The sequence below is a fragment of the Mirounga angustirostris genome, unplaced genomic scaffold (assembly GCF_029215605.1).
Source record: "Mirounga angustirostris isolate CCGP_5_RB_7025 unplaced genomic scaffold, mMirAng1.0.hap1 SCAF_1, whole genome shotgun sequence".
NCBI lineage: Eukaryota > Metazoa > Chordata > Mammalia > Carnivora > Phocidae > Mirounga > Mirounga angustirostris.
The window spans coordinates 17614071-17641046 of NW_026991709.1; the positions used below are offsets into that span (position 1 = coordinate 17614071).

The 26976-nt window shown below is 35.3% G+C and overlaps 1 pseudogene; it reads left to right on the forward strand.

Annotated features, from left to right (window-relative positions):
* Positions 1–1321: 1321 nt before the first annotated feature.
* Positions 1322–2310, forward strand: LOC129045438 (large ribosomal subunit protein eL21-like; annotated as a pseudogene).
* The last annotated feature ends 24666 nt before the right edge of the window (positions 2311–26976 follow it).

Sequence of the window (26976 nt, forward strand, 5' to 3'; positions counted from 1 at the left end):
CTTATAAAATAAATTTTCATTCATGGAATGTATGTTGTTCATTTTTCATTGTTTTATATATTATTTTAAATTATATTTACATATTACTTTGTTATATTTAGTATTCTATTTTAACTTGAAAATGCTTGATAATAGGATATTTGAGTATACAATTTCTCCTTTTTTTTTTTAGGGTGGGGCAGAGGGAGAGAGAGAATCTCAAGCAGGCTTCACCTGGAGTCCGATGTGGGGCTTGATCCCCACAACCCTGAGATTATGACCTGAGCCAAAGTCAAGAGTCAGATGTTTAACTGACTGAGCCACCCAGGCACCCCAAGTTACTCTTCTATTTTAAGCATGATTTTCTAGCAGTAATTCTAAAGCATGTCTGCCCAACTATGTAATCACATAAAAGATAAACCAAAGGTTAATATCCTGTTCATTTTAAATATACATATATATACAATATACACATATAAAGTATATATATGCCAAATATTGACTTACTCAATATAGAGAAATATCTGAGATATTATACTAACAATAATAGAATTTAAATTGTGTTTTGAATTTGGAATAGAATGGTATTTTATAAGTGCATTCATTCTTTTCATTTGACAAGTGTTTATTGAACACCTAGCCATATATGATACAGTTTTAGAAAGGCTTGGAGATTCCAAACATTCAGACAAAGATACTGCTAGTTGGGATATAAAAGAAAAGAATATCCATGTCTCAAATAGTTATAAAACCAATTAAAAGACAATATATTTATCCATCTATATGTTATTGAACATCTACTCTGTGCTAGGCAAAGTTATAGACATTCTGTCAACAGCACTAAAAAAGCAGACAAAATCCCTTTTGTAATGGATATGAGATTTTTGTTGGAAAGACCAGAAATAAACAAAATATATAAATAAAATGTGTAGTAGGTTATATGATAGTAAGTGCTATGGATAAGAAAATGGAGAAAGAGAGTCACAGAGAAAGGAGGTGGAATTTTCAATGGAGTCTTGGGGAAAGCCTTTTCCTTTTGAGTCAACTCTGTTGCTCCGATCAGAGTAGAATGCACTTTATAGGGACAGGGGAAAGAGCAGAGAGACCAGTTAAGAAACTATTGTAATAATTCAGGATATAGGTAATGATGACTTACACCAGGAGGTGCTGAGAATTGGTTGGATTCTAAATATGTTTTGAAAATGAAACCAACAGGATATATTAATGGATTCAATGGGAAGTATGAGAGATAGAGAAGTGAAAGCTAACTCCTGGTTTTTGGCCTAAATAATTAGAACAGAGTAGTCATTTTTAGTAGGACATTTTTTTTTTAATGTTTAAGAAAAAAGAAAAAAACCAGAATGGTCAAAGGATAGAGAAGTGTGAGCCTGAGGGCATGAAAAGATAATAGTGATCCATTCATTTATTTGTCCAGAGCCAGGACAGTCAATCTATTGATTGCTAGAATGAGGAGGTAACAATTTAGTAGGCACAGGGATAGGGGATTAAAAGATAAGCCGATTTTTTTTTTTTTTTAAGAGAATGAAAAGACTAGTCACGGACTGGGAGAAAATATTTGCAAAACATATCTGAAAAGGTTTTGTATCCAATATATGCAAAGAACTCTTAACATTCAATAATAAGAAAACAAACAACCTAGAAAAAGATCTGGACACCTCACTAAAAAGATACACAGGTGACAAAAAAAAGCATATGAAAAGATGTTTGATTAAAATATGTCATTAGGCTTCCTTTCAGCCGGAACCGCCATCTGCCAGTGATTCGCCAAAATGACCAACACAAAGGGAAAGAGGAGAGGTACCCACTCTATGTTCTCTAGACCATTTAGAAAACATGGAGTTGTTCCTTTGGCCACATACATGCGAATCTATGAGAAAGGTGATATTGTGGGCATCAAGGGAATGGGCTCGGTTCAAAAAGGAATGCCCCACAAATGTTACCATGGTAAAACTGAGTCTACAATGTTACTCAGCATGCTGTTGGCATTGTTGTAAACAAACAAGTTAAGGGCCAGATTCTTGCCAAGAGAATTAATGTACGCATTGAGCATATTAAACACTCAAAAGAGCTGAGATAGCTTCCTGAAAAGTGTGAAGGAAAATGATCAGAAAAAGAAGGAAGCCAAAGAGAAAGGTACTTGGGTTCAACTAAAGTGCCAGCCTGCCCCACCCAGAGAAGCACACTTTGTGAGAACTAATGGAAAGGAGCCCGAACTGCTGGAACCCATTCCCTATGAATTCATGGCATGATAAATGTAAAGAAAATAAAAGACCTCAAGACTGTAACAACAACAACAAAAAATAATAAAAAAATAAAATAAAATACGTCATTAAGAAATTACAGATTAAAACAACACACCATTCTACAACAAAATTCAAAACAGAATTTAGATTCTATTATTATTAGTCTGATATCTTGGATATCTTTTTATATCAAGTAAATCAACATCATTTGTCATTAAAAAATTAAAGAGGGCACATACTGAATGGAGCACTGGGTGCTATAAGCAAACAATGAATCATGGAACCCTACATCAAAAACTAATGATGTAATGTATGGTGATTAAAATAACATAATAAAATTAAAAAAATAAACAGTTTTTGTTTCCACCTTTCCCCTTTCTAATTCTTTATGTAATTTTTGAAATAAATTTAATAACAATAATGAAATTTTTAAATAAAATAAGTATAATAATATATTTTTACCAAAAAAATGCAAATTAAAACAGTAGTGCAATGTTACTACATGTCTATTAGAAAGACTAAAATTTTAAGAGACTGGCAACACGAAATATTGGCAAGGATACAAAGCAGTAAGAACTCTCATTCATTGCCGGTGGTAATTTAAAATGGGACAACCATTTTGGAAGACAGTTCTTACCAGACAAAATATAGTCTTACTACACTATCTAAAATCTGTGTTTGTGTCTTTACCCAATTGAGTTGAAAATTTATGTCAACACAAAAACCTCCACACAAATGTTGATAGCAACTCTACTCATGATTGCCCCCAAACTGGGTGCAACCAAGACGCCTTTCATAGGTGAGTGAATAAACTAACTTTGGTATACCCATACAATGAAATATCATTCAGTGATAAAAAGAAAGAAGCATCAAGCCATGAAACGGCATGAAATAAACTTAAGTGCATATTGCTAAGCGAAAAAAGCCATTCTAAAAGATACTCTATGATTCCAATTGTGTGGTATTCCAGAAAAGGCAAAGATAAAGAGACCATTAAAAGAACAGTGGTTTCCCAGGCCCCAGGGAAAAGGAAGAAAGAACATGTAGACAAAGCACAGAAGATTTTGAGGGTAGTGAAACTATGTTGTGTAATACTGTAATGGTGGATATATGACATGCATTTGTCAATATCCATTGAACTATGAACATACAGAGTGAGCCTTAATATAAACTATGGTTATCAGACTTTAGTTAATAATGTATCAATATTGGTTCATTAATTAATCCAAATATGCCAAATAATGCAAGATATTATAAGGGAAACTGTTGGGGATTGAGTTATATGAGAAATCTCTAAACCATCTGCACAATTTTTCTGCAAATCTACAAATGTTCTAAAAGATAAAGTTTATCAATTAAAAAAAAACAGATTTTTGATGTGTATAATTAACCTGAGATTTCTAGCAATAACTGAACTACCAGAAGCCAAAAAAATAAATTTTAAATAAATATTTGAGAGCCATTTACATACAGCTATTAAATAAAGCCAAGAAATTTGAAAAGATTTTCAACACAAAGTCCAAAAAAGTAAAACATCAAAAATAAATTTTCTGTATCATTTCCCCCCCCAAACTTGCCCAATAACTACTTGGGGCAGTGGTACTTGTTAAAAATATCTATTTCCAGGTCTGGTCCAAGACCCATTGTATCCATGCATCCAGGGGACGGGCCTAGGAAGTTTAAAGATTTTTTTTTTTTTTTTTTGAGACAGAGAGAATGAGAGAGAGAGAGCACATGAGAGGGGGGAGGGTCAGAGAGAGAAGCAGGCTCCCTGCCAAGCAGGGAGCCCGATGCGGGACTCGATCCAGGGACTCGATCCAGGGACTCCAGGATCATGACCTGAGCCGAAAGCAGTCGCTTAACCAACTGAGCCACCCAGGCGCCCTGGCCTAGGAAGTTTAATTTTCAGCCAGAAGTAGCATTTTGTCTTCAGGCAAGATGGCAAACTATCGCTCTATACATGCCCTGAAGAAAGAGCAAGATGAAATAGAAAAAGGCATTAATAGTATAGAAGTGGAAAACCGAGGAAAAATAAAGGTAGTCCTACTGAATGTATTTATTGAAAATGAGGTGGAACAGTCTCTATGCTTAGACTTCATCAGGACAGAGAGAACGTGAAGAAGCCTGGAAGCTTCCAATGACAGTTGGAAGTAGAAGTAGGTGGATTAAGAATATAAGTAAAGGAAAAGAAAAGACTCTACCTCCCAAGACACTGAGGAGAAGATATGGACAAATTCTGAAGTGGGGTGAAGGGAAGCCTCTCTTTTTTATTTCTCTTATTTGTAGAAGACCACAAGTTGCTGAGTGGGGCTGGGTGGTATAGAGGGCTTGCCAAGAGAGGAGGAAATATGGAATTTGTTCTGAGAGTAGTTTCTCAGCCGTAAGAACCTAGATGACTCTGAACAAGAAAAAAAAAAAAAAAAGTGGAATGGGACTGTTGGACTATCTCTGTAATTTGACTCTTGTCTCTGCCTCCCGTATACAAGAGACAGGAGTGAGGATATCTAAGAAGGTTATGGTTAAAGCACACACCATGAAATTGGTTTAAAGGGTTGAGCAGCTTTATTAATACAGTACTTTTGCATAGGAGCCGATTTTGCATGGACTGAAGAGAAAGAAGGAATAGATAAGTTACTGAAAGCTTTGATGGAAGCAAAAATAAGTTCTTTAAAAGCAGGAGAGAAAGACGTGAGAATGGGAAGGCATTGTTGGAAGGGATTTGCCACTTCCATTTTTTTTTATAAGGTTTATTTATTTATTTATTTATTTATAATTTATTTTTTATTTTTATTTATTTATTTGACAGAGAGAGACACAGCGAGAGAGGGAACACAAGTGGGGGAGTGGGAGAGGGAGAAGCAGATTTCCCGCCGAGTGGGGAGCCCAATGTGGGGCTCGATCCCAGGACCCTGAGATCATGACCTGAGCCGAAGGCAGACGCTTAACGACTGAGCCACCCAGGTGCCCTTTATTTATTTATTTTAGAGAGAGATAGAGTGTGTGGGGGAGGGACAGATAGAGAAGGTGAGAGAGAATCTCAAGCAGACTCCCCGCTGAACAGGGAGCCTGACGTGGGGCTCAATCCCATGACTATGAGATCATGACCTGAGCCCAAATCAGGAGTCGGACACTTCATCAACTGAGCCACCCAGGCACAACCTGCCACTTCCATTTTGATTAAAACCCACCCAACCCCAGGGAATATTAACATGTTTCAAATAGGTGCATCCTCACCTGTGCTCTGAATCAAAGTGAACCAAATCCTGCAATATATTAGGACCTCTTTTCCCATTAGACAACAAGACGGTGTTCCCAAATTTTGCGTACTTTTTCTGTGGAAGTGTAGACCAGACTCCTGGGTATCTAAAACAGCATCAACCTGCAACCTCCCTATTGAACCGCACCATTTGTGACCTCTTCTGCCTAGAGGGCTTTCTACCTATGTCCCCTGGTCCTCTAACAGTTCTCTGGCAGAGTTGAGCCCTGAACCACCACCTAATTTCCTCCCAGCCACCTCCCCAAGGGAGGACCTGCTTCTGCTTCCTTCCCATCACAGTGGATGTACAGCCCTGATTTCCAATTAAAACACAGATTCTACTGTATCCATCTTTGCTATCCACAACCATGCTTTGCTGCCAAACTCTACAGCAGGTTCCTTAGATATTAATAACTAAATATGAAGGAAGTCTCTCAATTTCCTTTGGACTTAATCCTTTTTATATAAAGCTCTTTCCTTGGGGTGCCTGGGTGGGCTCAGTCGTTAAGCGTCTGCCTTCGGCTCAGGTCATGATCCCAGGGTCCTGGGATCAAGCCCCGCATTGGGCTCCCTGCTGGGCGGGAGGCCTGCTTCTCCCTCTTCCACACCCTTTGCTTGTGTTCCCTCTCTTAACAGCAAATTTCTGTTCTCAGTGACCACATATTTTCAGTGAGAGGAAGCACAAAACAAACAAGATATATGATGACACAGCACAATCAGTGTTTTAAAGGAAATTATAGGTGGGTATACGGAATAAGAAGTTCTGTGGGTGGGGAGCTATTATATTAAGTAGCATGGTCAAAAAATGAGAAAATAACATTTGAGCAGAAATCTAAAGAAAGTAAAGGAGTTAGCCTTTTTATTTAAATTCCTAACAGAGCTCATCGTTCAAATAATTGAATAAAAGAGTTCTAAGAGAAGACAAAATATAGTCTGTAGTCCTGCCTGTAGGGGAATGCAGATGATTGCAGGAGCTTAAAAGGTTTGGAAATAAAGAAAAGCAATGGATTTTGAAGTCTCTCGAGTTGATAGCAGATAAGCCATGGGAAGAAGATGGAGAACCAGGGTGCCTGGGTGGCTCAGTTGGTTAAGTGACTGCCTTAGGCTCAGGTCATGATCCTGGAGTCCCGGGATCGAGTCCCGCATCGGGCTCCCTGCTCGGCAGGGAGTCTGCTTCTCCCTCTGACCCTCCTCCCTCTCATGCTCTCTGTCTCTCATTCTCTCTCTCTCAAATAAATAAATAAAATCTTTAAAAAAAATAAAAATTAAAAAATAAAAATTAAAAAAAGATGGAGAACTGGTACTAAGGTCATCACTCAATTTGGAAACAACTCTGGAGGTCAAATGTGTGACATGAGTTCCTTGTATAAAGAAATTATTTGTCGTTATACTTTTATTAGTATAAATGTCCATTTTGGATGGAAGTATGAATTCACAATCAATATAACTCACTTCTATTAACCTAAAACAACTGGACCATCAACTGGTCCTTCTAGTTCAACTGGCATAACTAGTTTTTTGAGTAAATAATGAGATTCTGGTCAGCAATCCCACATACAGATGTTCGAATTATCTCCTGCACGAAAGTACCATATCTAAGGGGTTGCCGTTCCCATTGAAAACTTATTCTCATTCTGAAAATGTGAGGCCAGAGGCCGAGATTCCAGGCCTGCTGGCTAAGTCGCAGGTTAGCCCAACAGAGCCCTACCTCATAAATCCCCACCGGCGCACACCCAGCCATGCACACAGTTGAGGGCGCCCACTGGCTCACAAGGGTGTGCAAGGTTGCTTGCTGACCTTGCTCCTAGCATTCACTGAAATCCCTTCTCTAGCATCTCTGCTGCCTTAGCCTGACATAAACCTAACATTGTCACCCCAAATGGAGAGCAGAAGTGTGTACGTGACAAGCCGTGTTCATGATGCGGTTGTGTGTACGCTCCGTCTAGACCATATGGGAGGTACTAGAGTATATAAGGGATCTAGGCCCCAGAGCCAAAACTACTGCCCAGCAGCAGAGGTACCTGAAGGGAAGCAGCATTCTTTTTTTTTAAATTTTTTTTTTTTTTTTTTTTTTTTTTTAATTTTATTTATTTATTTGAGAGAGAGAGAATGAGAGACAGAGAGCATGAGAAGGAGGAAGGTCAGAGGGAGAAGCAGACTCCCTGCTGAGCAGGGAGCCCGATGCGGGACTCGATCCCAGGACTCCAGGATCATGACCTGAGCCGAAGGCAGTCGCTTAACCAACTGAGCCACCCAGGCGCCCGGGAAGCAGCATTCTAAAAGACAGTTTGATACTTTATTTAACATTAAACTTATATTTTAGTATCACATATCTAGTATTTTTCAGCAAGTTGTCATTTGAATCAATCTATATATTGGCATAATTATTTATTTTTTTTCTTTTCTTTGGAATCAACTGACAGTGAGGAATTCCTTTATCTGAGAGAATTTGCAATATCATTAATCATTCCATTTGAGTCTTATAGCAATCACATGAAATAAATGCAAGCATCAATACAAGCATAATCCTCATTTTACATATATACACACATACATAAAGCAAGCTTTAAGTTCAGTGATATGTGCCCCAGATTATGAAGTTTGTATTTGATGGAGTCAGAATTTGAATCCAGATAACTGGGTCTGTAGAGCCCAAGTGTTTAACCACATAGGCAATCTGACCATGTAGACGCCATCCCATAAGGGCAACCCTAATGCACAATGCACTTGCAGACTACATGTCAACTGCAACTAACTGTGCTTTAAGATGTTTCAAAACAGCAAATCTATATCAAAATGGCTGGTCTTCATCGGTAAACATTAGATGAGTTGAGTGATGATGTTCCTTTTACTTCAATGCAGACTAAATCAAAAGCAACTCTCACCACTTAGGCTGAAAATCACAATATTTTAATTAGTACTGCTGGATCTTAAATCCAAAAACTTCTTAACCTTGCAGGCAATAATTTATAGATATGTTCCCTTCCCCCTAATAAACCCATATTTGGCTTTCAAAATAGCATGACATACTTAAATAATTTTACTGCCAAAGCCTTGAAAAGAATATTGTGATACACATATATATTATTCACTAGTTTTTATTTCAGTAGACATGTGGGAATCCACCAGATATTTGCTTGAAGAAAGAAGCTTTTGATATGAAACCCCTTTCCCTCAACATATTAGATTCTTGATTTAATGCCTGAAGTAGTAAACCATAAAGGAATATAAAAAGCAGAGAGAAAGTAAGTTCATTGTTATAGAGAATTAAGCATATATATGTAATGTTATTTTTACAAGGCATAAAAAAATGTTCATAAAATGCATTCTGTCACCCACACTTCTCAAAGTCCTAGAAAAGTGCAATGCTGCAATATTTTTATATTTCTCAAATATAGACTCTTGGAATTTAAGTATCAAACAGAAGAAATTACATCACCTAATCCTTCCTCTCAGATTTTTATTTCTTTACCTAGTAAAATAGAAGTTATTTCCAACTTTAAAACCTGAATTATTTTCAAGCCCAGCTGTTAAAGATTATAGGTAAACTCCTGTAAAACCAGCTTATATTGGTTTTATGTTGGCAACCTGAGTTGACAGAAATAATATAACACATTTTTGGATTTACAGTGCAAAACACAAACTGGATTATAGTGGTACACAGAGGTATAATAAATATTAATGGGTAACCTCTCATTTTCTAAGTCTTTAGCTATTTAACAATGTTATCTACCTACTTATAATTGTTTGGTAAATCACACATATAAAAGAATGGGTGCAAAAGCAGTTCATTTGAATTATTTCAGGCTTAGTGGTGAAAAACAAGCCACCCTATGTATTTTAAGCAGATGTAAGTAATAAAGTGACTTGGGTACTTACAAATCTTTGAAAGGGCTGGAGTATTTACCCTGCTTAGGGCTCCCAGAAATGACTCTCAGAGCATAGAACTGACTCTTCGTGGAGCAACCACTTAGCCACAGTCTGGACACCACTGAACAGCATGTTCAGTATGATCACTCACATGCCACCACGGTACCAATCCAGGGATCTGGGACTTGGACTCAGGAAAATGCCTCAAATCTAGATAAAGAATCTAGTTCACTTCTAAACCCCTACCTACACAGATACCTGGGAAATGTAAATGCTAATTTTCTAGCCCTTGGAAATAGATGTTGAGTTGGAATCCAACATCGAGCGCAACTTTAAGGTCTAGTTTTGGGACTGAATTATGAATATAATTTTTTTATTTTTAAAATTTTTAAAAAAGATGTTATTTCTTTATTTGACAGAGAGAAAGAGAGCACAAGCTGGGAAAGGGGGGAGGCAGAGGGAGAGGGAGAAGCAGGTTCCCTGCTGAGCATCATGACCTGAGCCAAAGGCAGACGCTTAACCGCCTGAGCCACCCAGGTGCCCCAGAATATTAATATTTTTTTAAGTGTAAACTAAACAAAATCATAGTTATGGGTACCCACCAATAAACAAATAATAAAACCCCTGGAATTGATGCCTTAATATTATCTCTTACTAAACTCAACAGTTTTGTGGCTCTATTAAATCGGCAACTCTAAACATGTTTATCAGCCATTTCTAGTACCCCAAAGCATAGATTTAAAAATTCACAAGGGGCACCGAGGGTCAGTTGTTATGCAAAGGCCAAAAGATTGTTGGCAACCTGTAAATAATTCCAGTGGCTACTGAACCTGTAGACACAAGAGGTAGAGAAGCCCCTGCCTCAGCATCTACATAAAAAGTCACATTCAACGTAGACTTTGATGGTGAGAAATCATAAAGGGAATAATAACCAAACAGATAAGCAAAACAAATGATGTAAAATGACAATTTCACTATGGAAATTCTCATTCAATCTATCAATGGGAATTGTTAACATTGCACTAAGATAGCAAGCCTAGCACATTCTAGGTGGCTTATCAGAAAAACAAAGCACAAAACACAGTCAATGTGCTGAGTTTAATGTCTCGTAGCATTCAGAAAGTGACAAATTTCTAAGAAAAAATACAAAGTAATAAGTCTATCATAAACCCATTATAATAATAATCTTTGTTTTCTTAATTAGAATGTTAAGTGTGTTATTTTTAACGGGCTATTTCCAGTAAAATTCAATAAAATTATACCAGTTACATAGTCTGTGATAGGAGTATTTTAGTGACCTCTCATAAGGTTGTATGAAGACAGGAGGCAAAAAGACCTATTTTGATGTTTTTTCTTATTTATCTTCCTCAGAAATTCTCATAAATATTTTTAGAATTTCCATTTGGGCTCTTATGGTGTTTTTGTTTCTTTGCTTCTATTTTTGTTTTTCTGCTTACCCCTTGCTCTATTATACAACAAAACTAAACATATATTTGGAATAGAATGTCTCGATGTATATTTTTAATCTGCATCAGCAAACTGGTCAATAGTTTCAAGTGCCGAGAGGATTTTTTTCCTAGCACGTTATTCAGTTCACATGTGTGGTCAAATGATCCAAAACTTCCTGATGTCCACAACGGTCCACTCAGCAAATACATCTGATATCTTAAATGAAAACATTGTTTGGTCCAAATTCTACAATCTTGGATATACCCAGTACAGCTGATGAGCAGTGAAAATTGGAGAGTAGCATTGTTGAATATTGCAGCTTGGCTAGAAATCTGAGTCTGGAACTGCCATTTATTTTAATTTCAGTGACAAAATTAACAATCAGAAAATGTCAGTTTTGTAAAATAACTCATCTCATTGAAAAAGCAAAAGAAAACAAAAAGCGTAAATGGTATTTTAAAGTAGAAAACACAATAAGCATATTTGTGTAACTAGTCCTTATTGTCCAAGAACTACAAGACATTTGTAAAGACAGCTGAGTGGGCCCATTAACGACCACCTCATCAACTAATCCTATAGTAGGGAAAAACACTGCTAAAAAGCTCATTTCCTTATCTCTGTGGAAAATGAAGTCAATGGACTTGGCTGTAAGCATATGAATAAAAATAACTACCATTTATCAAGTGCCCACCATTTATATTGTGCTATAAATATGTTTTAGTAAGCGTTTACTACAATGTTACAAGATTGACCTTATCATACTCACTTTGCAGATGAAGAACCCATAGTGGAGCCAAGCTAAGCAGCCAAACTGGTGTGTTCTCTGGAGGAGAACACACCAATGATGTCAGGACCAGAATGTGACCTACATACATACATCTGGGTGGCTCAGAAGTTTGTTCACCATATGCAACTCCCTTTTAAGTTTGTATTCTAATGATACCACTCCAAAATGAAGGCCTTACCATGTACCTTTTCAAATGCTGCTAATTTGTCCCCCAAAATAACACAAGTCAAAGTTGCCTCAGGACTCCCAGATAACTTCAAGTCAGAAAATGTCCCCTTCTGGCTTTACAATAAAATAAAACAAAATGAAATTTAAGTTAAAGTAAATTGAAATTAAAATGTGAAAGGCCATTAAAATAATTATTTAGAAAATAAGGTAGAAAACCAAGGCAAACCCTAAAACTGGAAAGACTAAGAGTTTGAAGCTGCATAGGAAAAAAAGTTACACCTAAATCCAGTGTGATAGGTAAAATTTTTCAGCATTGATTTGACACAGGTACTGACCAATCAGAATGATTAATGGATTCAAGACATTACTAGAAGTAGACTGGCAGAACACAATAAATGAAAAGGTTCTTGTGTTCTAACTTGGTTCTTCCCCTTGTTTCAGGATTGTGTGACTTTGAACATTTTAGTGAACCCATTGATCTTCAGTTTACTCACATCTAAAATAGGGGAAATAAAACTATGCCCAATATATTCCTATAGAGATGTCTTGGCAGTTTCATGACCTAGTACAGGTCAAGTGCTTGCACAGACTCTCTCATGTCATGCTAGCTCCTACTATTATTATTACGGGAGAGTAACAGAAAGATTTAGTAAACAAAATTAGGAATAAAGTTTTGAGAGCCCTAATAAATATGTAAAATAGAGTAAGGACCATAGCACAGTAAATAAAAGTAACAACACTACTAATATTAATATATACAACTAAAATTAGTAACATTAGGCCTGTTGGCATAACTTCTCTATCTCCCTTCCTCATTCAAGATCCTTCAGGATTTCCATCTCTACAAGTTTCCATACAGTATTTGAAAATTTGTTTTACTTGGGTTGTGGATAATATATTGATAGAAGAAGGCATTTCTCCCTTGTTTCTTTCCCTTTAGCTGATGATTCAATGCTTTTCAAAATAAATGACTCAAACTAGTCTCCTTGGCCTCTCAGTTTCATAATCCCACATCCTCTTTTCTGAATTCTGTCATGATCCCAGAGATTCTAAGAAGCTTATATGCTTAACAAGAAAAATAAATATTTGTGTTAAGTGCCTATCATGTATATTATGCTATAAATAGGCTGTAGCAAGTCTTTACAACAACACTGCAAGATTGACCTTATCATGAACATTTGGCAGATGAAGAATTTTGCAGATGAACAATCGTCTGGTAATGCCAAGGATGAAATATTTAGAGAAATGGGTGGTCTTTGGAGACAAACCAAGGGTCATCACCAAAAGTAGTCTTAGCTGTGCCACTTGCTAGTTGAGGCAAGTTCTTCAATCTCTTGTGTCTCTTTCATCAATAAAATTCACAGTCTTGGCCCCACCCATGGAATGCTGTGACTTCCTTTAAGAAGGCATACTAACTCTCTTCCTCACTTTACAGCTAACAAAATTAGAATTCGAATCCAAGTTCCAAATACACTTCCCAAAACTTGCGGATAATACCTTGATTTTTTTATGTGCCATCTGTTTTATCTCCCTTCTAGGACTACCAGATTGAGCAAATATAAATATGGGATACTCAGTTTAATTTGCACTTCAGACAAACAATGATTTTTTTCAGTATAAGTACTCCCAAATATTACATGGAAGATACCTTAAAAAAGCTTATTTGAAATTCACATTTAACTGATCATCCTGTATTTTATTTGGCAAGATTCCTTCTTTTTTTTTCTAATTATTCCAAAGAAGAATAATTTGAAATTTGGTGTGCATTATTTTGTTAAAAATTGGGATTGAAAAAATGGAAAATTCTATTGCTATGAAGTCAAATGTTACAACAAAAAATATCCACTAAATTGGGTGAGACTGACTTTAAGTCATATACCATGAAATTTTATTTATTTACTTAAGTCTACAGAGTAGAGCATTCTCCCTTTCCTTACCCTCACAAAAGAGAAATACTTTAAAATGTGAACGAAAGCAAAAATTATTTTTTAAAGTAACCTTTCAAATAGTTGATTGCAGACACGGATTTTATTTTTACCAAATACATAAGTTGAGTTTGCCAGATTATTTTATTTGATGTTTGAGTTATTTATTTATTTTTTTTTAGCGAGGGAGAATGACAGGATTTGATAGCACAATGCCAAACATTCAACAACAGGGAGGCAGTCCTGCCAAAGAAGTTACATCTCTCCTAGTCCTTGAGTACCTGAGCTGCTTTTCTGAACTATTTCTAAAAAAATAGCCCCATTTTGGAGCTATCTTAAGCAACAATACATGGGAATTATGTCCATAGACTTTAAGGCACACAATTAAATCATTCAAAGAACTTTATTAGCATTCAATGTTATAAATAGAAAGTATGTTTATTACTAAATTACCCTGGAAGGTAGAGGTGAGAGTTAATCAGTAGTCTGGAGCCAAAGAGCTGGCCAAGGGGGCAGAGATGTTTGGCATAGGGCAACCCTCTCTGGGGATTTCCACAGACTTAGCCAAAGATTGCTTTTCATGGAGCAAGGCAGAAAATGAAGCCCAACTATTGGTCTTTGAAGGTTAAAGGTATATGGAATCTTATAAACAGAGAAGCCTTCCCCTGCAAAGAAAGCAATCTTTGCTATATATGCAGTGGCCGTGCTCATCCAACCACTAATAAATATAGTAACAGGAAGGTGGATGGGTGGTATAGATGATTAGTTATTTGCATGAAAGTTTATTGTCTGTCTTCCTATGTGTTCTTAAACTTCTATACATGGTTTGCACCAGTAAAACAATATATATTTCTTATAGTCATCTTACTCTATCAAGTTCCAGCTTCTACAACCTACAAAATGGAAGAACCTATCTTACATGGATATTAGGAGATTAAAGGAAGTACTATTTCTGAGGTGCTAGCATGGGGCCCAACACATGGGAGGCCCTCCATGTTGGATTCCCCTCTTCTTCTTTCGATTTCTATCACTTATTTGCTCTGTGAATTTGATCAAGTCACTTCAGTTTTATAATTCTTAGTTTTATCATAAGGACTGGAAGCAAATTTTCTCTTAGGACTTTTCAGATTCAAATACTTTATTATGAAGGCAGAGGGAATCTTGAGAAGATAAGTACTCTACTTGTGAATTCACTGCCATAAGTAAAATTCCATTCCATTGCAAAACCCCAAATTATCATTATGTGAAGTTTAATGATTTTCATTGAAACAAGTATTAAAATAAGACATGAAACATTTGGGTTTAGAAATACAAAGAGAAAGACATATGACAAAAGTGGTATTTATTTTGCTCACACATTCCTCTAATATAAACAAAAGAAATAAAGTTCTGTAATTACCTAATTTTTCTTCTGGTTGCAGATTTACAGAAAGACATTTCAGTAAAAAGAATGTGTAAGGGGGAAAATTGTTGAATTACTCACATCATAGCTATGAGCCCTATAAACTCTAAGCAGAACTTAGAAAAGCAAGTTGTTTCATTTAATATATGAAAATCAAAACAACAACAAAAGTCAAACCAAATACCAATAAAATATATCAAAATCTAACTCAGTAGCTCAAAACTAATAATTTGTATAGTCTAACATGCAAAAAAGTTTTAAATAATTTCAATATTTTATTGCATATATTTTGTGTAAACGTGACTAGTAAGAACAAATGATAAAAATAACTTATCAAGTAATGACTTAGTACAACTGAAAGAGTGTATAAAAAATGGACCATAATCCAAACTATGAATTTACCTAATTTACTTTACAAAGGTGAAGCCACTCCTTTAATTTTCATATTAATTTAGTTATCCATAAACATACCTACTTATTCTTTCTTGACTAATGTGATTCTACTATTTTGGAGCTTAACAAATTTACTCTTTAAAGCTGTTTAAAATGGAAAATCACCATATAATTTCAAAAGCTATGCAATAGTGTCATAAAACTACTATATGCTCCTTTCCATATGATTTTCAATGTAAGTGTTTTTTAAAGGCTATTTCAGAAGTCATTAAAATAAATAAGACCTGAGCACTTTATTCCCTATGTAGGACTATTAAACCTTACTGAAAATTTTCCAAATGAAACATCGAGCACTTCATACACTGTAAAGCTTTTAATCATTTAAAATTGCATGCATTTGATTAATTGTTTATTTTACTTCATCTTATTATATACTATTTTCATTATTTGTATAATAGATAATGGAGAGAAAAATAAAATTATTTGCTAAGAATAATATTTTTTCCTGGGGTGCATGGGTGGCTCAGTCTGTTAAGCATCCAACTCTTAGTCTCAGGTCATGATCTCAGGGTTCCGGGATCAAGTCTTGAGCAGGGCTTCACGCTGGGTATGGAGTCTGCTTAAGATTGCCCCTCCCCTTCTCCCTCTGCCCTTCCCCACCTCTCAAAAAAAAAAAAAAATTTTTTTTTTTCCTCAAGCATATATTACTATAAAACTCTAAGCTGAGTACCAAATTCTATGTGTTACTAAATTTTTTGGATTTAGATAATAATTCAAGCTAAAGCTTTCTGATAAACAATAATGCCTTTGAAGAAGGTGTGTAGAAAGGTTACATCATTCTATCACATAGAATGTGATAGTACTATTCTAGTACTTCTAGTACTTCTAGTACTATTATATCCTAGAAATATATGGAAGTTCAAAATTTATTTCTTCATTCTTATAAAATATTTATACTCATCAACAAAAGTCTCCAATCTCTACATTTTGCTTCTTCTACTTAAGAATAATTGCATTATTTAAAAATAAATATTTTGTCATTTTCAACTAAGTATATGATAATATATTTGTATTCATATTCTTAATTTTTAATACAATGCTTAAATTTAAACTTGAAGGTATTTATTATACTACCTTTAATTGTGTTACCTTTATTCTTTTATTATGCAATGCATATAAAGTTCAAAAATGCCAAAAAACCCTATTTAATTCATCTGGACTATTCTATGGCTTTTCTCTTTAATATTTTGTTTGTTTTTACATATGGTTGAAAGCCACATAAAAGTTAATGTCTACAAAGCACACCATTGAGCATATTTTTAGAGGTAGGGGGGGAGGGAGAGAGAGAATCTTAAGCAGATTCCACCCCCAGTGAGGAACCGATGTGGGGCTTGATCTCAAGACTCTGAGATCGTGGCGTGAGCAGATATTGAAAGTCCAAAACTCAACAGACTGAGCCACCCAGGTGCCCCATAATTTTCTAAGTAGAGTCTCAGTGTACTGAGTCTTTATTCAAAATGCTTCATATACACTCCCTCTAGTTTTTACAGCAACACTGTAAGCTAAGTAACATTATTCTCATTTTACAGATAAGGAAACTTATTCCTAATGAAATTAAGTAATTTTTTCAAGTGTCTTCATATGGTAAACGTGAACTCAGACTAAAAAAAACAAGTTCATCCAACTATAATACTCCAGCACTTTCATCTATACTCAGCACCCTCCCTCAACTCTGCCTTCCTCAACTTTGAAAAAAAATATCACTTTTACCAATACAAATGCTAATATTGGAGGAAATAGTCCTAGTTATACTATCTTTCCATATGTTAAAAGTGAAAATCTAAATGTAGGACACATATATTTATTTGAAAGAAACAAATGCCTTTACATTTAACTCTAAGTAAATCTCTAAAACATAGCAACAAAAAATACACTTTATACTATTTATTTATTAAAAGTTCTCACTCAAAAGTCAAAACAATGCAAATGGATGAAATTTGAGTGAATATATTCTATTACTTATTTTGCCTGCTATATCCTGATGACTGTTATGAAAATTTTTATCAACCTCGGAGTTCTTTTGAAAAATTCATGATTATGACGTGAAATTTTGAAACTAGGAAACTGTTCAAATTGGTTTACGTTGTCATACTATACTGAACTTTCATAGTATTGAAAGTGTGCAGAACACTTAATTCCATCATATTTAGACATCTTTCAAAGCCTGAAACTGATCATGTTTTTATATATTACTTCATCAGAAAACTTTTGCTATTCAGACTACGATTACTGATATTCTTCAAAAGTAATTCTTAGAAATTTATAGTTCTATTTGTCTCCTACCATAGTATGCCTCTGCTTACTTATGTAAGGGAAATATGCAAAATCTCTGAAATATGTTTATGTTGATTTATTTACTTATGATTCTGACAATGATGGGTTAGCTTACAATAGATAAATACCTCTATCACAGCTTGTTAAAATTAAGTATATTTATATAAATGTTTATATAAAATGAATAATATATATGTATAAAAGTCCTGGAGAGTTGCTGAGGCAACCAGGACTTGAGAAGCCTGGATACTTGAGGAATATGGATATGTAGTCAACATTTGATTTGCTTACATCTGTAATCTGTTTCTTCCCCCAGGACCTTGGTGATTTTTTCCCAGGAAAAGGGTGGTGGAATCATCCAAGGGCAAGCCTAAGAAACCAGAAAAATTTCAAGTAATAGCATAGGTCTGGGAAGACATTAGCATTTGGAACTGTCAAGGCAGTCAGGAATTGATGTGCCTACATTGTATGGAGAAAAATGGGTGTGACAGTTGGAGGTTTCTTGATTTGAGACATTGGCCAAATTGTTAAGTTTCACGGAGCAAGAAGGAGACCAGCCAAGAGCCATTGAAACTCAGAGTAAATTTTTGGTAGTCTTATGGTACTGAGAAGCCAAAATTGGATTTCAGATTTGACCAAGAAAGAAGGATTTTAAAAAAACACTCCAAGATCTCAGCTGAAACCCATGGAAATCTAAATATTTAGAATAGGGTTGAAACAGAAATAAAATGAGCTTTACCCAAACTGAAACCAAGTCTTGACTCAGCTAAGTCTCTAATTGGATTAAGGAGACTTGCTCCCATTCAGGCTGCCTGCCAGAATTTAGGATCAACCTTCTGTGGAAGACGATGACACTATCCAGAGACTCTATCCTTTTTATACACAATATATTGCATTGTATTCAAATTATCAGGCAAAACAAGAATAGAAACATGACTAAAAATATCATAGTCAATACAAATGGAAGACCAGATATTGGAATAATAAAAAATAAGTTTGCTTAATGACTGTGAAGATATTAGGGACAATAACTATGAAAATAAAATGGACAAGAAAATTTAGAAAAGTAATGGGGATAATATATGAAAGGATGGATAATTTTGGCCAAAATTTGGTATCAGTAAGAAAAGATTCAAATAGACATTCTATAACTAAGAATGGAATATCTAAAATTAAACCTCAATGGAAAGTTTCCATAAAAAGCTGGATATAGCAAGATATAGGACTTTTAAATTAAATGATGTGTTTCAATATAAAATAGTCAAACAGCACCCATGCAGAAAAATATATTGGGAAGAAATTTAAGAGAATAGGTCATAAAATATCTGCTGAAAATGTCTAGCATACATATATTCTGAGTACCAGAATCAGAGGGACAAAGAATGTTGCAGAAGCAATATTCAAATAAATAATGGTTCATAGTTTACTAAATTCCAGATGCCAGAAATTCAGGGAAACTAAAGCAACAAAAAGAAAAAAAAAAAAGGTGAGGGGGTGGGGTAATCGAGAAAATAAATAGGAAATAGAAGGCATATGGAAAAAAATGCACATTATCTTCAAAGAGCAACAATAAGACAAGTGATTAATTAATAAAAATGATGGATGCTATTGACAAAGCTGAACCTTTGTAGGCTAGCCAGAGTTTAAATTCTGAAACTATCACTGCAATTTAGAACACATTGATTTTCTTTCTGAGCATAAGTTCCTTTATTTCACTAGATCTCAATTATTTTAAGAATCACATATCAAGGTTGTTATAGAACCTTTCAAAAAGTGTGACACACCAAAGACATGCAAGAAATGCCATTATCTCCTCTTCTCTAGAAAGAAAAAAAGGAGAAGGAAAGAAGGGAGGAAGTTGCCACCTGACTGTAGCAATTGAGTTCATGGCTTTGGTCTCTGCTTTTGAGTCCTCAGACTAGTGGGAATGGCAGTGGAACTATCTTACAGAGCTCCTGGCACTCAAACACACAACAATGTGTACTGCCTCTTTTTCTCTATTTACCTCCTTCCTCAACTTTATTTTTTTTAAGATTTTATTTATTTATTTGAGAAAGGGAGCATGAGCATGGGGAGGGGCAGATGGAGAAGCAGGCTCCCCACTAAGCAAGGAGTCCTGACATGGGGCTTGATCCCGGGACCCTGAGATCATGACCTGAGTCAAAGGCAGACGCTTAACTGACTGAGCCACCCAGGTTCCCCCCTCCTTCCTCAACTTTAAATGTCATCTTAAGGACTACCTAATTTTTTTTAAAGAACCCTCACAACAAAGCCAGTGGAGTAATTCTAACCTGAAAATAAGCCTTACTAACCTGCAAAACACCTACTGGTTCTTTCCAGGGAGTCTCATTATTTTTAATTTCTGGAATTTCATTAATACCACCTCTCATGGAAACTAAAAATACTCTGTACTATTTTTAAAAGGGGAGCACAGTTCTAAATTGGTATGAATTAATTATTTAGTCTAAACTATAAGTGAAAAAAATGATAAATGGGTTTAACAGACACTCTAAGTACAGTTACATAAATTCCAAAGGTACACTCAGTGCTTTTAATGGGAAGGAAGAATTTTAGCCAAGTTATTCTTTAAGCATAATGGACAGTTTAACGCTTCACTACTTTTCCAGCTGTTAACTGCATGTTATTTTAGAAAGAGTGTTTCCTTTATCTAAAACACTTTGTCCAAACCATTCAAGTACACACTGCTGCTTAAGAGAGAATGATGTTTTTTGAGTGACCTATTTTTTAAAGAACCTTAACTCAATCCACCATCCAAAAAAGGAAAAAAAATTCTTTGGTTATACATAAATAGTCTAGTCTAGAATTTTCTTTTTTCCTAAAATGCTAAGCATAAAATGAATAGGTAAAAATTAAGAAGGGCATTGTTTTACAAACAATAACAACTGGATTATAACATAGATCACAGGAAATTCAGTAATTTTATGATAAAAAAACAATTTATTGCTTTCAATGATGGGCTCTGAAGGTCACTTTCAAATGCAGGTGTTAAACAAATGATTACATGTTTGTTATTCTTAAAAAAGGGCAAACATTTATACTTTTCCAAGGATGCCTGGGTGGCTCAGTTGGTGGATCTCAGGATCATGAGTTCAATCCCTGCATTGGGCTCCACACTAGGTGTGGAGCCTACTTAAACAAACAAGGTATAGATGATAGAGAGAGAAAGAGAGAGAGAGATAGATAAGAGATATCTTTGAAAAAATAACAGCCAAATCTGAAAGAGAGTGTAGGGTAGCAGGTGCACTCTAGTTCAATAGTCCTCAACACATTCCTGTGCTAGTCTAGGTCTTACCACACTTGGGTTCATGACTTCTTCTTAAAGCAAGAGAGGGATATAAGTAATTATCAGATTTGTAAGATTATTGGCCAAAAGTATAGAGAATAAGTTGAAAAGTAACAAGAATTGATGTCAGGAACCCAATTGTGAAAATAATATTGTAATAGTCCTGGAAACAAATGAAGTTGGCCAAGACTGAATATGGCATGAGTGAGGATAAAGAAAACTGAGTGCATTACAAAGATATTTATGCTAAAGATAAGCAGTATTTGTTAATTGTATATGGAACATAATATGAATAGAGATTCTGGCCTGAACAACTGGTACATGCTAATCATATAATGAGAAACAAAATATTAGATACTGACAATTATGAAGCAGAGAATAGATGACAAGTTTAATTGGTACATATTTTTAAGTGTCTGTGAGATATTTGTGGAGGAACTGGCAAGCAGGCATCTAGACATACAGACCCAGAGCTAAGAAAAGAAGTCAAAATGATGCATGTATATTTGGGACTTGTTGACATATTCAGATGATAGTCATATTTACATAAGAAGATGATACCACATAGAAATAGGGTTTAAGATAATAAAAAAGCTTAAGAGGATATCCAACATTAAATGATTGTGTGACAGAAAGGCAAGTTGGCATAAGAGACTCAGAAAGAAAGACTCTTCCCCAGAAAGAGACAGAAACAAAAGTGTTTTGTTTTGGGGGTTTTTTGTGTGTGTTTTTTGTTTGTTTGTTTGTTTGTTTGTTCATTTTAATGCAAGAAAGCCAAGGGAAGATAGTGATTGAAGAAAGGAGGAGAGATAAATAAGGGATTCAATAAGTTGGACCTAAAAAGTTTCCAGTGGAGCACTGATATGGAACTAACACATCCCATTAGTGAGATGGATTTCAGAGGACATATACTGGGATAAGCCAGATGAGAAGGAGGAGTGGATGATGGCAAAGAAGTAGATGCAATGAACACAGAAAAATATTCTAATCTAAAAGGGGACAGATGAAGAGAAAGATGGGGATGAGAAATAGTTAAAAAACAAAAGGAGAATTAAGGGATGGAATGTCAAGGTGGAAGATGTTAGTTGTTTAAAGACGGATGGAAAACCAGTAGATGCCAGAGAAAAATGGAGCAGACATAAAGACATATTATAATGACCCCATGAAAATGAGAAGGGATGGGAGAAAGGAGAGAGCAACCTTGGATAAACCAAAGGGTATGGTACTCCCCTTAATACCAAAAGTCAGGAAAAATGGATAGCTGAAGATGCAAACAATTTTATAGAGGCAACTTTGCTTGGATGGCTTCAGTTTTCCCTGATGAGGTGGATGAGGTGTATGACAGAGGATAGAGAGAGGCAGTAATGCTTCTCAAAGTGTGGTTGAGCCACACTCAGAGTCAGTAAGGATGCAAGTTATGAGACCTCTGCAGGACTTAATGAAAAACCAGCATCCACATTTTAATAGAGGACTTCAAATGATATTTAAACACATTGAAGTTTGGCGATTACTAATACAGGAAAAGGAAATAAATGAGTCATTTTTATTCAGAGATTGACTAATTTTCCTTAGAGAATGCTCCAAAGATCTTGCTTTGAACTTTAAGCCTCAGGGCACTCATCTCTTTGTTTCTTTATAAGTAGGGACCTTTGTTTCCTTTCCAGATTGTGACATACACTTTGCCAAAAGTGGTCAGTCCTTACTTCTTCAGCCAGTCCCTGATGGCTGCATTTCCCACCGTAAGCTGATAATTGACCTAGATCTTTTTCTCCACCCAGGGAGGCATCCTTCCTTAGCTCCACCATGATTGACTAAAAGAGAGTCTGAATGTCCTTTCCTTTCCTTTTTTAAGTTCCTTTTTGATTTATTATGATTTCTAAAGAGATGACTAGAATACTATGTTTTGATGGTACAATATCGGGTAGAGATGGTTTTGCTCTGTAACAGTACCAGCAAAAAAATTTTACTAATTTCCTCCACTCTGGATATATTTTTTTCACTCTTTTGTAGCTACTACTCTGAAACTTCCACACACACACACAAAAAAATGTATTGTTTCTGACATACAAAATGTCACATATAAAACACACCCACCAAATGTTATTATTCTGTCATCTTCAAAAGGCAATTTTCAGAGTATAAGTAGCAGTGGGATCAGAGAGCAAGAAATCTGTCTTAAATTCTTATTGTTAAATTGTTCACAGTTAAATAAGCTTTTGATTTTATATATAACTAAAAGCTTCTTATGTCCATCTGGTAAGGGTTAGTAAATTCTCATAGTTATAAATAAATTTAATACATTATTGGGTGTTACTAAATTCTTTTTTTATTATTATTATTTATTTGTGAGAGAGAATGAGATAGAGAGAGCATGAGAGGGGGGAGGGTCAGAGGGAGAAGCAGTCTCCCTGCTAAGCAGGGAGCCCGATGAGGGACTCGATCCCAGGACTCCAGGATCATGACCTGAGCTGAAGGCAGTCGCTTTAACCAACTGAGCCACCCAGGTGCCCCTATTGGGTGTTACTAAATTCTTAATCACAATGTACTAAAACTCACTGATGGCCACATAGTTTGTGTATAGGAAAAACTTGTTGGAATTCTCCATTTTAGAAGGACCATTTGCTGTGAGTGTTAGTGCTGCCTTGAGTTGATTGTTATTATCAATTGCAACAATTTTTCCTGTTGCATTATCAATCACAGTGAGTTCATTTTCATAGTACCATTTTGCTTGCTGTGGGTTTTTTGGTCAACCTTAAAACCTGTAGTGTATAATACTGTACTCTGTGTCAATATAATTTTTGATCAATAAATTTGAAATATGTAGGCTTAAAAATATGTTTGTAGTATGGATCAAAACTGAATCAACCTCATCTGTATCATTAAAGGTGATATATAGTTAATGTTCCTAAATTCTTATTTGATGCCACTTTGTTAGGGATGAATTATCTATTAATGAAGATTATTTAGACAACTTGCAGTATGTTATAAAGACAAGTATAAAAATCACTGGTTCGTTTAAAAATAAAATTCAGCAGTTTAAACTTATATTTTCTTATAAAAATAATAAATCATTTGCATACCTAATAGGAACTCATTTAGTCTTTCTTTTTTTTAAAAGATTTTATTTATTTGACAGAGACACAGCGAGAGAGGGAACACAAGCAGGGGGAGTGGGAGAGGGAGAAGCAGGCTTCCCGCCAAGCAGGGAGCCCGATGTGGGGCTTGATCCCAGGACCCTGGGATCATGACCTGGGCCGAAGGCAAATGTTTAAGGACTGAGCCACCCAGGCGCCCCTAGTCTTTCTTATTTAAAATTGCTTTCCTAATCTTTAATTTTTTTTTTTAAAGATTTTATTTATTTGACAGAGAGAGATACAGCGAGAGAGGGAACACAAGCAGGGGGAGTGGGAGAGGGAGAAGCAGGCTTCCCGCGGAGCAGGGAGCCCAATGTGGGGCTCGATCCCAGGACCCCGAGATCATGACCTGAGCCGAAGGCAGACGCTTAACGACCGAGCGACCCAGGTGCCCCTAAAATTGCTTTCCTAATCTTTCTTAGTTAACATTTGTTTTGGGTTTTTCTCCAAAAGAAAGGAGAAGTAGGATTGCCATGGGATATTTTTACCCCACTAGGAGTTATAAGGACTGTATTAAGTTACGATATTTGTGAGACAAACTCGGTGAGGCAGGTCAAGCCTTGTTTTATTTCATTTATGTTCTTCACAGGCCTTGCAGTCATTCTAAACAAACCAATTAGTATGTGAGTGAATTATTCATCTAACACGTATCTGTTAAGTATTTAAGGAGTATTTGTGCTAGTCACAAAAGTTAATCACTTACACTAATGACTTTCTCTAGTGAAGGGTTTGGAAAAGGTACTCAGCTTTTAGTAGTCCCACCCTTGAATGACATCTATTATGAAGAATTTGACCATACATTAACACATGACAAAGTATAATGAGGAGATTTACCAAGACAACAATCGTGGCTCTGGTAGTGGCCGGATCCTACTGAGCTCCCATTGGTCAGGCAAAGAGAATCTGAAGGTTGTTATATCCCTTCACCTAATCCTACTCCAAGCATGCTTCTAACATCCCATATGGTTTTTCCATTTTCTCATTTATTTTCCACACCCACCTAAGATTTGAAGATTGGGAAAAGGTACAGAGTTCTGGATGAGAAGTTTCATCAAAGGATTATTGCTATCTGAGATGAGTATAAATGAAAAAGATAGGGAATTTTATATGTGTTTAGTTGTATTTTCATATTTCATATTTTCATATTCCCTATGGAGACATAGGGAATCTAGGTTCTAGATGTAAAGACGGAGAACTTTCCAACCGTCTTCCCTGGAACCAGTGACACAAGCATGTAAGAGGCTCTGGCTCATGAGAAGTGAGTCTATTTGCCTAAACGTCCTGAATCCTAAGAGTACCTGAGATGACAAAAGTCACTTGTCTGTCCCCAGAATTGTGATTTTTTTTTTAATGATTCAGTGAAGGCAAAGAATATTTGGTCACGCTATTAATAAAAAAATAAGCATAGCATTGAATCTCTAGATAGCTCTGGGTAGTGTGGACATTTCAACAATGTTAAGTTTTCCAATCCATGAACACAGGATGTCTTTCCAATTATCTGTGTCTTTAATTACTTTAATGAATGTTTTATAATTTTTAGTGTACAGTTTTTTTTTACCTCTTTGGTTAACTTTATCCCTAACTATTTTATTATTTTTGATGGTATATAAATAGAATTGTTTTCTTATTCTTCTTTGGATTATTCATTGTTAGGGTATAGAAACACTACTTTATTTTTTATGCTGTTTTGTATCCTGCAAATATACTATAATTTCTTAGTTACAACAGTTTTTCTTTTTTTTTTGGTCTTTGTTTTTGTTTTTTAGTCTTTAAGTATTAACTACATATAGGATCATGTCACCTGCAGATAAAGAGAATTTTAATTCTTCCTTTCTAATTTGGATTTCTTTTATTTTGTTTTTGTGTTTAATTGCTCTTTTTTTTTTTTGCTTTTGAATTTGTCATAATAATGGTAACAGATGGGTCTTAGTAATTTTTAAATAATTCATTTGCATGCTAATTTTAGATATGAACATACATGCCTGCCCACATATACAGTCACATATTCATATCTGTATAAGATAGGTAGTAATTATTTTTCTCAAAAAAGCATCTGGCAGATACAAAATTATTATAATAATAATAATACTTTAAAACTGTAATTTTAATAATCTAGGTTTCATAAAGGCAGAACTATGGCTTGCTTTAAATAACAAACAAAAAAAATCAACCAATAGAATGTTCTAATTATGGAGGAATAAATGGATCCAAATACACTTGACAGGTGGGAGTTACTCTTAGATATGACTGAATTAGCCACAGCTGCTTTCCATCGAATAACATGCATATGCTTAGTAAAAAGGGAGATTAGTTTTTATCATATGGTAATGTTGAGCAATAATATTTAAGGAGCCATGTTAATGCAAGCTAACTCCATTTGTATCTGGTGCACTAAAAATTCAACACAGAAAATATGCACCATATGTGAATGGAATTATGTGCCCGATTTCCCAGAGTTATTCAAGGGAGTGACATTTCATGGAACATGGACACTTTCTATAAATCCTGATATTTCTCCTAATTACGCTATACCCTGTACACACCTCGTATCTGAGAACCTGGTCACTAACTAATAATTGCCTTAAATATAGGTCAGTTTTAATAAAAGAACTGGAGGTTTGTCTTTTTCTTTTTGGAACTAATAAATTCAGTACAAATCCACGGTACTCACAGTAACAAATTAATATATTTGTTTCTGGCATGTGGCTTCA